Below are 14,780 nucleotides of genomic sequence, written 5' to 3'. Positions count from 1 at the left end.
TTCTTTTGAAACTGCATTTAAAGTGGAGTAAACTACAAGATGAAAAATGGCAGCACTGTTTCATGCTTGTGTGACACTTCTGGGTGTTTAGTTGTAACCAAAATAAATGCAATTTTGCTGCTTTACCACATTCTGAAGGGTGTTCATCCTATTGAGAATCTGCTGATGGTTTTCCTGCTGGTGCTTACACTGAAAGTTCTTTCACTTTGTGGACAACTGATATTCCAGTCCCCAGCTTGTATAAATGGTACAATAGCATTTCCTTTTTTTTTGGCACGAAGATGCTATTGAGTTTGATTTCAGGGTACCTGTCTTTAACTTTTCCTGTATGAAAATGTAATGAAGATAAATCTTTGGGCCCTCTTTCACTGCTGCAAGTTAAATCATGTTAAAACAGCCGTTACAGGCTAATTCAGAGTTGTAGATTTGTACTTTGCAGCCCTGGACTGTTCAATGAATGAGAGCTGCCAGATTATTGATGGAGGAGGTATTTCATTAATTTGTCTTTTTGCTTCAGCTTTCTGTAATTAGGGTATGAAGAATGATGTGGAGGAGGAGAAAAATCAGCATAATGGTTCTTAATATCTGGAAGACTCTTTCTGTGAGTAAAATGGGTTACATCAAAATGTTGCAGTTATTTCAAGGATTTGTGGGGTATAGTTTCCATTGTTTGAGAGGAAGCAATTACATTCTAAAGTGACTCATTGCAGTGCCGGTGGTTTTGACTGTCCTGTGAGCTTCTCTTGGTCTGCTTTGAACTTCTCTGTGATTCTGCTGGAACTTCCAAAAAAGCATCTCCACAGTCTCCATCAAAACAAGGAATGCTTTTCTAAATTCTTCTGGAGGGGTTGGAAGAAGCTTATGTCTTTTCAGTTTGATATGAGAAGGTATCTTGAGTAGTTTCCAGTACTTAATGCTCCAGATGGCAGTGTCCCTAGAGCTTTTTTCCCAAGCACCCTTGTCTGTTGGAGATGCTTTGGTTGGTGGTTGAAGTAGGCCTGCTGTCCCTGCAGACCACTATTTTCCTACACGTAATGCTGGGGCAGCCACATACAAAAGAAGTGGTGAAAGACAAAGCAGGAGACCTTACTTCTTACCCCCACCAGCTGTTGATGTGTAAGAGAGGGGATACTGGTGTTTGCTGCAAAAGAGGATGGTGCACCTAGTGCTTTGGAAACACTGCAGTGCAACTGATGGGTAAACTGGGATCATTACCATCCCTCAGAGTGGGTTCTAGGCATTGTCTTTGTGTGCATCATCCTGTTCTCTGTTGCTGGATTGTCCTGCTTCCTGGAGGAGAGGCTGCTTTAAAGGCCCCTGAGGGGAATCGTGCAGTGCTGCTCAGCTGAGGCTTGCTACTTGCAACCGAGTTACAGACTTGCAACCAAGTTTCATGTCCTACTTGTACAGCATTTCCGCAAATAGTTTCTTGCGTGGCAATATTTTAGTACAGAGGGTGTGGAATTCAATTTTCCAGCATGCTGGTTTAGGTACCTCCGTCAGCATCAGATCCCATGGACATGTTCATGGTGGATTTGCGTAACTGTTTCTGGAGATAACGATGGTGGGAGAAAGTAAATGTCTCCACGGGTGGAAGAAAACCCCTGCTTATTTCAGGGTCTAGGAAAGGGAATACCAAACAACGCTCAGCTGTTCCTTTCCTGATCCTGTAGAAACAACCCCCTTGTTTATTCATTTAGGGGAGAGATAAAACATGTTCCTCCAGTGGGAAGGTCTCCTGTGATCCATCAGTGATGGCAGGGCTGGTTGTGATCTGGTGGTTTCTGCTGCCCAGCCCTGTTCTCCTCACTCCTGTTGCTGGGAGGTCCCAGTGCTGCCTGCTGCTCTGGCAGCTGCTCTTCTCCTGAGCTGCTTCGCAGTGTGAAGGAGAAGGCAGGCAGGGAGGTCATGCTGGAGGAGCATTCTGTCGAGTGGGCTTTGAGGAGGGGGGGTTATAATAGCACAAGTGAAAAACATCTTTGCCCTTTCAGGTCCAGGTGCTAACCTGGAGTGTGGGTGTGACAGCCATGGCTTCCTTTATCTGGTCATAGGAAGGTGACTTCAAGGCATCTGGAAGAGTCTTGTTTCCAACATTCATGTCTCACGTCACCAAAGGTAGGAGCATCAGGAGCCATTTCATGGGTGTTCTAGTAACTGTTAACTACAGTAATGGCTGTCTTAGCCTCGGGGTCTGTGTGCGCGCAGGACTGGCAGCAGGTCTGACTGCTTGTCCTGAGGGCAATAGGGCGGCCACAATGTCCGAGTTCTGCTCCAGCCTCTGGCCCTGACTTCTCATGGATTTGAATGATGCTGGGCACAGAGGGTTCCAGCTCTCCCCGAAGTGGGGATCAGCTAGCCTAGGCTCCTGCTTGGCTAAGAGCTGGAGCCGCTTGGGTGGAAGTCTAGGGGCTGGCTGTCCAAGGATCAAACGTGGGGGAAAAAGTGGCCGTGGCATGTGAGAAACCTGGGGATTCACAAGTCTTCACAGCTCCTGTGGAGCCCAGCCCTGACCTCGTGCTTTGATGGAAATCTGCGGCCAGGTTTCGGTGGTCATTTGGTTACACTTCACGATCGATGTCTTAAAGGGACTGCCAGAATGAGCGAGCGTCCTGCTCCACTCCAGAGAGACAGCCTGAAATTCACGGGTGAGAAAGCAATTGTTTTACTTCCCATCAGTGAAGTCCCGCTTGCTGTGCCAGCACCAGGCCCCTCTCTGCTTTCTTCCCGTCACATCTTGTACCTCCCCACTGGCAGCTTTGGGATGTCAGATGGCAGGACGTGCATGTCCCTGGGTGCAAACCACTTGCAATTCTGTTTTGGCACCAGAGTTGCCCTGGGGTCAGCAGAAGGCTTAAATCAGTGAAAAGCTGGGCCATGGAGCCCTGCCAGGGATGTGTGCGGTCTGTGGGGCGGGAAGGGGCGTTTGAAGACAGTGGCATCGCCACATTGGTGTAGGAATGTGGTTGTGAGCTTGGTGACTTAGGGCATGACATGTTTTTCATTTGCGTTGTGGAGATGGTGGAAATTCGGGGTCAGGTGTTTCGTTACGTTCAGCAGCAGCTGGTGCCGGGCAAGACCATCTTTATGCCCTGTTGCTTCCCCCATACTCTGGTGGTTTTGGCAGCCTGACCCCTGCCAATGCCACGAAATATAATTAGTCTAATCTTTCTTTTACTTCTGGGATGTTGGTTTTCTGCTTTAAAATGTAGTCTGCAAGTGTGCCACAGATCAGATTTCTCTGTAAGTGTACAGAAAAAACCAAGTCCAGCTCTAGTTATAGTCAAAAGACCAATGCTGTCAGAGTTTCTCTGTTCCCCACTGCCAGAGTGGAAAGACCACCCGACATACCACAATTCTTAGAAACCCCTTGCATGTCCTCCAGCTGAAGGGTGCTTGTGCTACTTTTACATCAAATCCTTGTCCATGTTCCTTTTTCCTTTTCCACTCAGAAATAGTTGTCAGAATAGTTGGCTGGAGGTGTTTGCTGTTCTTATGGAAGAGCTATGTGTAAGAACGAACAATTGCTTGCCTATTCAGAGACTGGTATTTCAACTGTCCGACATTGTCAGAAAGATTCTTAACCTTGGCTATGCTAGAAGAGTTATTCCCAGGAAGAAGGTGGAGTAAAATCTCGTTTCCCTTTGAAACATATGCAGGATGGCCTATCATGCTGTCTGGGAGTGGTCACTGGCCCTGAAAGCTGTCACACTCGCCCATATATCTGTGGGATTTTGGAGTGGTCTGAGTAATTCTCAGGAGTTCTTCTCTTTTGCTTCTTAATTGGAAATGTTTGACAGGGTGTACTAAGTCTCTTAAGCCCTCAGCACCCATGCACCGAGTGGGGGCAGGGTTACAATGCCCTTATCATGGTACTTGAGAAGACCACTCTGTAGCAAGGCATTGCATGAGGGCTTGAAGGTGGCTGAAAGTTGACTGCAATTAGTGTCTTTGCTGTATAAGTCTCTTTGTTCCTCTTGCGTTGCTTAATAGATTCCACACTAGCTGTCCCATTGGACCATGCCACCGTAGCCTTGGAGACATCAAATCCCCATGACACTGCATAAATGAGACAGTGATGCATCTCAAACAGACTGTATTTTGATTTTGTTTTCCTGAACACGAACGTCCTTTTTACCAGGCAAAAGAAAGCCAAAATCAGGTTTTATGAAGAACAATTTCTCAGCCTGGATGCAACAGGCAACTTCATTTAAAGAAGTTTTTTAGCAATGTAAGTCTTACTGTTTTAGCAGTGCTAGCGACAGGGTTTCAGGCTGAGTCTCGAAGGCCTGCGGAGCTGGTGTCCCCTGGCACGCTGTGGTTTGTCTGCCCACTTGGCCTAATCATGTACAGTAATACAGGTGCTCAACAGGTTTATTCTCTCGTCATCAATTGTCATGATGACATGTCAGTTCTGCAGAAGAGCTGTGTTGGGTCAAACCAAGGATCAATCCAGCCCAGTGTCCTGTCCCTGAAGGACCTCTTAGGAAACCTCAAGTTTCAAGAAGGAGTAGGCAGGGTAAAGCACCTGCCACTCACGCCTAAGTGGGAAAGCTGTTCGCTCCTGGCTGAAGGATTTGCCCAAAGCCAAGGAAGAAGGCTGTGCCTGCCTCCACTGGCTTCTCTGTTGATCGAGAGTTTGTCCCCTGGTTGAAGCTGTTGAGTGTCATCCTTGCGGAAAGCCTGGCAGTATTACTGCCGAGCATCAGCTTTAGCGGTGGTGTCTCTGCTTGTTGTAGGGAGGGGCTGTAGGTAACAAGAGAGAGCTTTGGTGGGGCAGCTGCTGCTTTTAGCAGCTGAAAGGTTTGCTGCCCGTGTCAGCAACACGGTCATTGCCTTGGGATCATCTTGCCCGTCTCTGTCCTTGTTGCAGAGGAAGAAAGGGACGATGAATCGGGTCATTCCCCAGGGAGAAACTGGAGCTACCGACAACTTTCCTAAACCTAACATCCTGTTTCCCAGGTAAGGCCACTTCTGTTGCCCTTCACTGACATGAGAGCCTCTGAGCTCATGTTGGGCAGCACTGCATTACTAGGATTTTTTTGCCTCTTGAGGTTATTTGAGGAAGAACTCATCCGCAGGATGCTCCGTGTCTCAGGTTGGAAGCTGTGCATCTTTGCTTGAAGTAGCATAGAGAAGTGATTGCTTTTTACGTTGCCAGTCTGCCATCAGTCATGCAAGATGGTCGTCGTTAGATAGAATTTGTGGAGCATAGAGAAGAATATGGGCAACATCTTTAAGTTTCACCTGCTTTTTCCTCTTTCCTTTGCGTGAGACTACAAAAAGACAGAGAAACTGCAGGGAAAAATATTAAGAAATGTTCCTGTGCAGAATCTATTGCAGAATTCTACAGAACTATACTTGATAGAAGATGGCATCCATATGGGTCACGTGTTTGTGAAATTCCCATGTCTTTTGTGAGAAAAAAAAGTTAAGAAATGGCATCTTAAATGCCCTCTGCAGGAGTACAGGAGAAGAAATTTCTTGGCAAATAGGAAGCCTGTTGTAGGGGGATGTGTCCTGGGTCTGATGCTGCAAAGGAGCTCCATCCGTGACCCCAGTGATGGGGTTCCCTCTTTACAGATGCTATGATGTTAGTCAGGGAGGGCACATACCCATGTGAAGGGAGGGTAAGATTATAATTCAAAATGCTCTTGACATGTTGGAGAGCAAAAGGTGTCCCATGTACGTACACTTGGGATAAGAGGTGATAGATGGTCTCCAACTGGAGCAAGAAGGATTTGTGTTAGACTCAACTTCTTAATAGTGAGGATTAATGAGACCCTAGAAGATGTGGACAGAGCTCCTCCAGGCACTGGGGTCCCTTCCCATGTAACTTGGTTTCCTACTAAAGCCTTCAAGGCTGTTGAAGGCACCTGACTGCAGATTACTTGTAAGGCCTCTCTGGCAGGATGAGGTCGTTAAGGAAAGCTGCAGAGGGAATATGGCGTCCTGCATGCAAACTGCTGGCGCCGCCTTTTCTGCAGCCTGCAGTGTAACACTGAACGTGGGGAATTTTTTCTTAAACCCTTCCATGAAAGACCCACTAAATCCCCCAAGGGGAAGAGGCAGAGGGATTATTTCAAGGAGAAGATTAACGGGAAAGGTAATGTGAGAGCAGGCTCCTAAGGACATTGTGTGTGCTCTCTTCTTGTCCTCCTTGCTAGGAGCCTATGGCAGATGGTAAAGGCCCCTGTGCGGTCTGGGGTGCAGACCCATCTGTTATGGACCTGCTTTCCCTTTCTGGTGAATTGCAGGTGCAAACTGCTCTTTCCTTTTCTAAGTTGGTTTGTGCAGGGAGTAAACATTTAGGGAGATCCTTCAGGATGCTGAATACCAAATTCTGCCAATAGCGCTGGTGTTTCTCTCTCCCATCAAGCCCATTTGTTTTCTTCCGAGGAGAAACATCATCTGGAGATGATTTTAGAAAAGGTTCATCACCTCTACTGAAAAAGAACTTTGCTTTCAATATGGGAATTCCGGACCTTTTTCGCAGACTCCCTCAGAAGAACGTTTGTGGGCTGAATATATCAGAAATTTGAATTCATGCAGGCAGAGTCAGTACAGAGATCCTGGACTCTGCGAAATAAAATGGCTTCTCCAAAAGAGACTCCGCTAGGTCTCTGGCATCTCCCAACCAACCTTTCACAACAGGAGCTAGATAAAGCAGGGGCTAAAAATAGTATCACCAGGATTAATACTGATTTGCAGGAACAAGTTGGACGAGTTCCAGTGTTCAAAAGGGCCTGAGAATAGGACAGATGGGGAATTAATAGCCTTAGTTGTTTCTATGACCTGGTCGAGCATGTCTGCATGTCATTCTCATGCAAATCCTCACCGAGATGCTGTTTTAAGAGTGGTGGTGTTTCATGCTCACAGGGCTTCTGCCAGCACTTCCTTGCAGTGGTCCCGTGAAAGTAAGGGCAACTGATCTGAAGGAAGAACCAAGGGAGAAAATCAGGAGGGAGAGGGTCCTCGGGTGAGCTGCTCAAGGAAATGGTGGAGGGTAACACTGTGCCTTTGTACGTGTGTGAGAGAGATGTTTCTTTTGGACATGCTGTGTGTGAGCTCTGAAAAGTTACGTCATAAGGAATTACAGGAGGGTGCATGTGTAGCAGACTTCTTCAAGACCCTTTACATCTGCTTCATTTTACCCTGGAGTCGTCTTCCAGTGCACAGATCTGTTTAGTAACTGAACAGAAAGAATTGTGCCAGCAGTAGAGAGGATTACTTTCTTACTTTCTTGATTTGAATTAACCTGTTCTTTTTTTGTCTTGAGAGCAATGTTCGGGGTCTAACAATATGTTGTGAGAGGGAGGAGAGGTCCAAATGCTCTCTGAATCACTTCTTGATGGTGTCTCGGTGCCTGAACTTTGTTCAACTCTTTGACCTGTTCCCAGAGAGCAGTGAAGCTCAGAGGTGAGTGACCGTGAAGCAACTCGTTGCTTTGCTGTGAAAGGATCCTGCTTGACAGGGCAGAGTATAATTCAACCACCTTGTGCTTCCCAGAACCACAGATGGCTTCATTTTCATGGGTGACTTTGGTACTGAAGAGTCCTAGATTGGAGCCCACTGACCTTGACTTGAGAGCCTGGAACCTGTATGTTGTACAGCTCAGAGTTTCTGCTCTCTCCTTTTGTTGGAGCAAAGGAGCAGAAGACAGGTAGTTCTCCTGGAGATCTGCCTTGTGCAGCAGAAGCAGGTCCCCTGCCGTGAGCATCAGCTGTAGAGCTAACTTGTCCTGGCCTCACTCAGACTCCTCCCGTTACATATTTTTAGGAATCTGAGGTTTGGAGAAGCTCCTGGGAGGAAGTGGATAGCAAAAAGACACTTGAAGCGAAACCTAAAATCAAACCCCCTCTTCCTGATCATTGTATCAAAGCAACAGAGGTATGAATTATGTATTTGTAGTGCCACCTTTAACTGTAAGAAAAATTTAGTAAGATGGATGTAGATCCTTAGAAGAAGCCTTATAGCTGTGTTCACTGTTACATTCAATTGCTTCTGGACTTTTCTGTAATGGGTACTAGCTACTCTCTTTTTACATTGTATTCCTTAAGTCCATGTGCTCATGAGATACCCAAGACTGCTGTACCTGGATGACTGTTAAGCTGTTATGGGATAGAAATGCAGCGGTTTCTTAGATCATTTGGATCATTGGCAGTAGGAGGAGGGCTTTTCCTTACTGCCAGTGGAGCTGAGCAGTGCTGGCAGGCTGCAGGCAAAGGTCGGAAAGGTGGGTGAGAAATGAAACCAAAGAAGAGACTAATCCTCTGGGCTGCTGTAGTTCTTGTGCTCTTCCAGGAGATGGAGAAGCTCACTGTGGAGTGGCATTTAAGAACAGTCCTGACATCTGCTGCCCAGTGGAAGAAGAAAGCAATGGCAGATTGGGCAGAACAAGAAGCTCAGGGGGCAAAGAGTACGTGCAGGACCCAGGTACGGCATGCATTTGAAAACATTCTGAAAAATAGCCTTTTTTTGTGCCCCCGAAGGGAAGCCGAGTTTTGAAGCTATCAAAGTCATCGTGTAAGTCTTGGTTTAGCGGTGCCTAGGAGGTGACTTTTGTCTGTCAGGGTTGGCAGGTCATGAGCAGGAGGGAACAGGTGTCAATCCGAGTCAGAGGACAGGGAAAGCAGCTTGCTGTGCTAAGGGCATGCGCTGATGATGTCTTCTGACTTGGTGCTCCTTGGCCCAGCAGGATGGCTCTTGGTTAGGAGTGCAGCCTCCGCCAGCGAGGTGGCTTCAGCCAGATGTGTCCAGACATCTTGTAGAAGGAGAGCTCCAGCTGGCCCTTCTGCTCACTAGACCTAGATTAGCTCGATCAGAAGTACTATTTTGAAGAATATATTGTGCTTTTGTAAGTAACTTTCTGTAACTAAGAATTAAAACTTGCTCCCAAACCACTGGCATGAAAATAGAAGTTACCGGCTTCAGTGGCTGAGGAACAAAGGCTTTAAGGATTCCTTTATCAAGTCAAGTCAGCCTTAGGAACAGCTGTCCTGAGAATGGAGACACACTGCTTTGGTGCCTTTGGGGCTGACTGCTCCACGACATTTCCTGCGTTCACACCTCAGCCTAAAACAGACTCTTGCCTTGCACAATCGCTGAGGACCCCACCAGAGAGACTCACAAGGAAGAAAGGGTATGAGCTCAGCCTGGGGGCCAGGAGAGGAGGAAAACAGGAGAAGACTGATGAAACCCAGGAAAGCTGCCCAAGAACAGCTTTTGTAAAGTAAAACTAATCCTGTCCCAGGTAACTTATGGAACAAAGCTCAGAGTTGTTTCCCAGAAGCCATGCGACAGGCCCAAACCTTGAAAAACTTGGTCTCCTGCTCAACCAAGGGCTTAATTTTCTTGGACACATGCGTAGGCCATCTGTTTGTGCAGAAGCAACAATGAGGGCAGTTAGCAGAGGCCCAGGCTGAACTCCCTTACTCGGAACGGGTCATTGGGATCACTGTGACCTGTCACATCCTGCTGTAGGATATGGTAGTTTTGTTAGGCAGGTGGCACATGCCTCACACAGCTGACAATGTCACAAGTGGGACCAGAAGATGACAGAGGGACCAAATGGAAGCCGGGGTTAAAGCATCGTTAAGTTGTGACACAGCACGAGGCTGCTGGTGGTCATTGCTCCAGTTCTCACGCTTCTAAGGAAGGATCTGCCTGGTGTGGAAGTAAAATAATTAACACTTCATAGGCCTCTGCAAGGCCTCTCCAGTTTAGGAAATGAGCATCAGCATGACCTGGCAGCCTCGCTGCACCAGCACATTTTAATTAACAAAGGAGTGAGTTATTTGTAAAAAGGAGGTGCTGCCTAGAGTTTCCTTATCTGACTGTCCAGAGCCTCCCCCTGTGAAGTAACCCGTGTGTTACCACTCTTCGCTGAAATTTTCTGTGGTCCTGCTTATCTGCCATGGTTTGGTGAAGAATGAGTCGTATAACCTAAAGGGACATGAACTCCGTAAGGGCCCCGTTTGGGCAGAGGTGGTACCAGCAGAGGCTGTCACTCTGCTGCTCTGTCATCTCTCCTGTAGTTCTAAGAAACTGCTTCTGTTCTGACCTGGTCAAAACTGCTTTCTGGTTATTCCATGAGGCCGGTGGGATTGTTGTCTGGGCTTCGGGAAGCCAGCCTTCTCCGTGTGGGTGGCATGGCTAAGGCTCTCCAGCACGAGCTTTGTGACTGCTCTTGCCCTGGCTTCAGTCTTTAAGGCTGAAACTGGGTTACGTATGCAGTCCTGTGTATTTTGGATAATTCAGCAGTGTGCATTGAGAACCTCTTGCCGTTGTGGGTTCAGCAGGCGTTGTCCCTGAGCATAGTGAAGGCGGTACACGTTTGAGACCACCACAGTAATTTACTTTCCTCCTCTTTCCAGCCTGCTGTGGCTGAGCTTGCAGACTGGAAACTTGCAGAAGGAAGACTCCATCCCTCTTCGGTACTAGGGAGGTGCCTTTCAAAACTGCTATGAAAGGAAGAACTCATTAATTTCTGCGGGTTGACTGTTTGGACTGCCAATCTGCTTCTCAAGCAGAAGGGCTTTTTCTTTCTCATCTGTGAAGCGTATGATTATGGTGGGTTGTTGCTGAATTTCACTAGCTATGTGAGATCCAATAATATGATCACTATGTAGGATAGTGCTTGAGGAAACCAGCGTTTAGTTTACCTAGGGAAATTTAATGTAAGAAAACTCCAGGGTCTTGGAGCAGCTGAGGTTCTTTTTGTCATTCCTAGTTCTGCCTGATTAATTTTCACATTTGTCTTCGGGCTGCTAATCATCTTTCCCTCTGGATCTAGTATCCTCACGAGGAAAGCTCAGAGATGCTCAGTCAGGCAGAGGAATGGAGCAGAGCCAAACAGGCTGGAGAGGAATGGACTAGTGGACGCTGCAGTGGCTACGGTCTGCACTGTACTAGAGTTGTGGTTATGAGCCAGGTCACCAGGCTCGCAGGTGGGGGCTGCAGGGGGTTGCTGGAGCACTGGTGTGCGGCGGGGAGAGCAGTGAGCTCCCGCTCGCTGTTTGGCACCAGCTTGTCCCATTCTGCCGGCTGAGGTGCTGGCTGATGAGCCTCGTGCGCTTCAGCAGCTGCTCTATTTTCTACCTCATCCAGCTTTTGTTCCATATGGGTTTGTGCCGAGAGATATCAAAACAGTCTGTACTATTTCTCTGTGATTCTTGGTCTGCTTGCTAGAACAGAGTATTTCTTTGTTGAGGAATGGAATAAACCTCTTACTGTGTTTTCCTGCTTCAGGATGAATAGTGGTTTAGTGTCTTTTCTCTGCATCTTTCAGACGGGAGAGCCCAGGAAAGAGATTAGGCTCTGTCCTGTCTTCATCGTTCAACAGCCAAACGCTTCTTCAAGGTATCTATCTATATAGATATATATCTCCCAACAATACTTTTTATCTCAACACCATGGTTTAAAATGGGAGCACAGGATTATATAGAAGTAATTCAGGAATGAGCCTAAGTAGAAATAGAAACATATAATGCATACATCAATCTGTCCTGCCTTTTACATATATATATTGATTATTCCCCCCACTAAAAATGTCCGTCCCGCAGGTACTACCACAGATGTAATGCCTGTAATAATAACAACCTATGTGTAATATAAATTATTTTGTAACAGTTCTGCTGTGGTTAGGGCATTTTTCCCTTGTGCTGTTCCTAGTTTCTTGCTACTGGGAGTTAAGGTCCCTCAAATGGAAAATCCCTTAAAAAAACAACAAAACAACCCCCTGTCTACTGATCATTACACTCCGCAGTTGAACAAGCCCTGCCCTGCCAGACTCATAGCTGTGACAGTGACAGATATATTTCCCTTCATTTTGGGACATTTCCCCAGTTATTTTTCTTTCCAAGTCAACGTGAATTTAGTCAGGGTGGGGATTTTTTTCACAAGGGCCTGATCTGTTTCTGGGTCTGCCCTCACCTCCTCACTGCACCCAGAGTTAAAAATACAGATTTAAAAATACAGGAAGCAACAAGTGCAGGTACTGCTGCTGCTTTATGCTGCAACAGATGCAGAATTTGTGAAAAGTAGTCAAAATTCTGGTTATGCAGAGAGGTTTTTGTAGTTTTGGTTTTTTCTTTTTAAAACGAGTTACGGTAACAAAATGAACCAAATATTTTTCTGGTGCACGGCTCATGCTGACAGCAAAGCATTCTGAGGTGAAGCTGAAGACTTCCCTGAAGTACTTGTAGAGGAAGTTCATTTCTTGACTTTCAGCCATGGAACCAGAGCTCCCCAACGTGACCAGTGGTGAAACATGAGCACAAAACACGCCAACAAAAACATGCACTCCTACATATACGAGGAAGCAAACTTAATCCACGCTTCCGTGAAATTCTTTGGCTTAAAATTAGAAGCTTCAAGAAGAACCTGATTTAAAATTAGTTAACTTTTTTTTTTATTATTATTCAGTCATCACCAGGTGGAGTAACACAAAGATGACCTTCATCTCTAAGGAAGAGAGACCCTTCTAAGTGCACCACCGATTCATCGATCAGAAACTTGTTTTCTACTTCTGCTTGTGCTACAACTTTCACATGGACCCTGGGCAAAGTCTTTGCCTAAAAATGAGGATTGTAGTCCAAGCCGATGACTTAGAAGTCTCTGAGACATGGTGGAGAAAGACAAGGACCTCCAGGTACATCTTCCCTCCAGCTATTTTTTTTTAATGAAGAGATGAAAGATCACAGAATGGTCAGGGCTGGAAGGGACGTCTGGAGGTCACCTAGCCCCACCCCCTGCTCGAGCAGGTTCCCCTGGAGCAGGGTGCGCAGAGTCACATCAGGTGGGTTCTGAATGTCTCCGGAGAAGGAGACTCCCCAGCCTCTCTGGGCAGCCTGTGCCAGGGCTCCGTCACCCTCAGGGTAACAAACCTTTCCCTCATATTCAGATGGAACTTGTGTTGCAGTTTGTGTCTGTTGCCCCTTGTCCTGTCACTGGGTACTGTTGAGAAGAGTCTGGCCCTGGTCCTCCTGGGTGACTTCAACCACCCTGGTATCTGTTGGAGGGACAACACAGCAGGGCACAGGCAATCCAGAAGGTTCTTGGAATGCATTGATAACTTCCTTCTCCAAGTGCCAGAGGAGAGGTGCCATGCTGGACCTTGCTCTCAGCAACAAGGAGGGGCTGGTGGGGAATGGGAAGCTCAGGGGCAGCCTTGGCTGCAGTGACCATGAAATGGTGGAGCTGAAGATCCTTAGGGCAGTGAGGAGGGTGCACAGCAAGCTCTCTATACAGGACCTGAGGAGAGCAGGCTTTGGCCTCTTCAGGGATCTGCTTGGTGGAGTAGCATGGGATAAAGCCCCGGAGGGATGAGGGGCCCAAGAAAGCTGCTTCATATTCAAGGATCACCTCCTCCAAGCCCAGGAGGGATGGATCCGAACAAAGGGGAAGTCAGGCAAAAAATGCCAGGAGGCTGCATGGATGAACAAGGAGCTCCTGGGCAAACTCCAGCACAAGAGGAAGCCTACGGGGGGTGGACGGAGGTGGACAGGTAGCCTGGGAGGAATACAGAGAAATTGTCTGAGCAGCCAGGAATCAGCTTAGGAAAGCTAAAGCCCTGGTAGAATACCATCTGGGCAGAGACATCAAGGGCAGCAAGAAAGCCTTCTATAGGTGCATCTTTGATAAAAGGAAGACTAGGGAAAACACGGGCCCTCTCCTGGCGGAAACAGGAGGCTTGGTTACCCAGGATATGGAGAAGGCTGAGGTCCTCAATGACTTTTTCACCTCAGTCTCCAACGGTGAGTGCTCCAGTCACGCTTCTCAAGTCACAGAAGGCAAAGGTGGGGACTGGGAGAATGAAGAACGACCTGCTGTAGGAGATCAGGTCTGAGACCATCTAAAGGGACTTGAAGGTGCACAGGTCCACGTGACCTGATGAGAGGCACCCCCAGGTCATGAGGGAACTGGTGGATGATGTGGCTAAGCTGCTATCCATCATGCTTGAGAAGTCGTGGCAGTTCAGTGAAGCTCCCACTGACTGGAAGAGGGGGAAGATGCCTCCCATGTTTAGAAAGGGAAAAAAGGAAGACCTGGGCGACTACAGGCCAGTCAGTCTCACCTCCGTGCCTGGCAAGATGATGGAGCAAATCCTTCTGGAAAGTATGCTAAGGCACGTGGAAGTTAGGGAGGTGATTGGTGACAGCCAACGTGGCTTCACTACGGGCAAATGATGCCTGACAAATCTGATGGCCTTCTATGATGGTTTCACAGCCTTGACAGCTCAGGGAAGAGCAACTGATGTCATCTACCTGGACTTTTGCAAAGCTTTTGACAGTCTCACATAACATCCTTGTCTTTAAACTAGAGAGACATGAATTTAAGGGGTGGACCACCGAGGTAAGGAATCGTTGGGTGGTTGCACTCAAAGACTTGTGGTCAATGGTTCAATGTCCAAATGGAGACCAGTGATGAATTGCATTCCTCAGGGGTCCATGCTGGGACCAGTGCTGTTCAGCATCTTTGTTGGTGACATGGACGGTAAGATTGAGTGTACCCTTAGCAAGTTTACTGATGACACCAAGCTGTGGGGTGTGGTTGACACACTGAAGGGAAGGGATGCCATCCAGAGGGATCGTGACAGGCTGGAGAGGTGGGCCTGAGTGAGCCTCATGAAGTTCCACAAGGCCAAGTGCAAGGTCCTGCACATAGGTCAAAGCAACCCCCGTGATCAGTACAGGCTGGGCAGAGAATGGACCAAGAGCAGCCTTGAGGAGAACTTTGGGGTGCTGGTGGACAAAAACCTCAACATGATCCAGCAGTGTGGC

General features: G+C 47.4%; 1 long non-coding RNA gene across 1 annotated transcript; it reads left to right on the top strand.

Annotated features, from left to right (window-relative positions):
* The first annotated feature begins 1,384 nt into the window (after positions 1-1,384).
* LOC114010717 (uncharacterized) lies at positions 1,385-13,466 on the top strand. The gene is made up of 3 exons (XR_008746736.1): positions 1,385-2,115; positions 4,871-4,959; positions 12,424-13,466. It is a non-coding gene; the product is annotated as an uncharacterized LOC114010717 (long non-coding RNA).
* The last annotated feature ends 1,314 nt before the right edge of the window (positions 13,467-14,780 follow it).

The sequence above is a fragment of the Falco peregrinus genome, chromosome 4 (assembly GCF_023634155.1).
Source record: "Falco peregrinus isolate bFalPer1 chromosome 4, bFalPer1.pri, whole genome shotgun sequence".
NCBI classification, from domain to species: Eukaryota; Metazoa; Chordata; class Aves; order Falconiformes; family Falconidae; genus Falco; species Falco peregrinus.
Note: the sequence above shows the minus strand (reverse complement) of the source record. Positions and strands in the feature narration are given on the sequence as shown.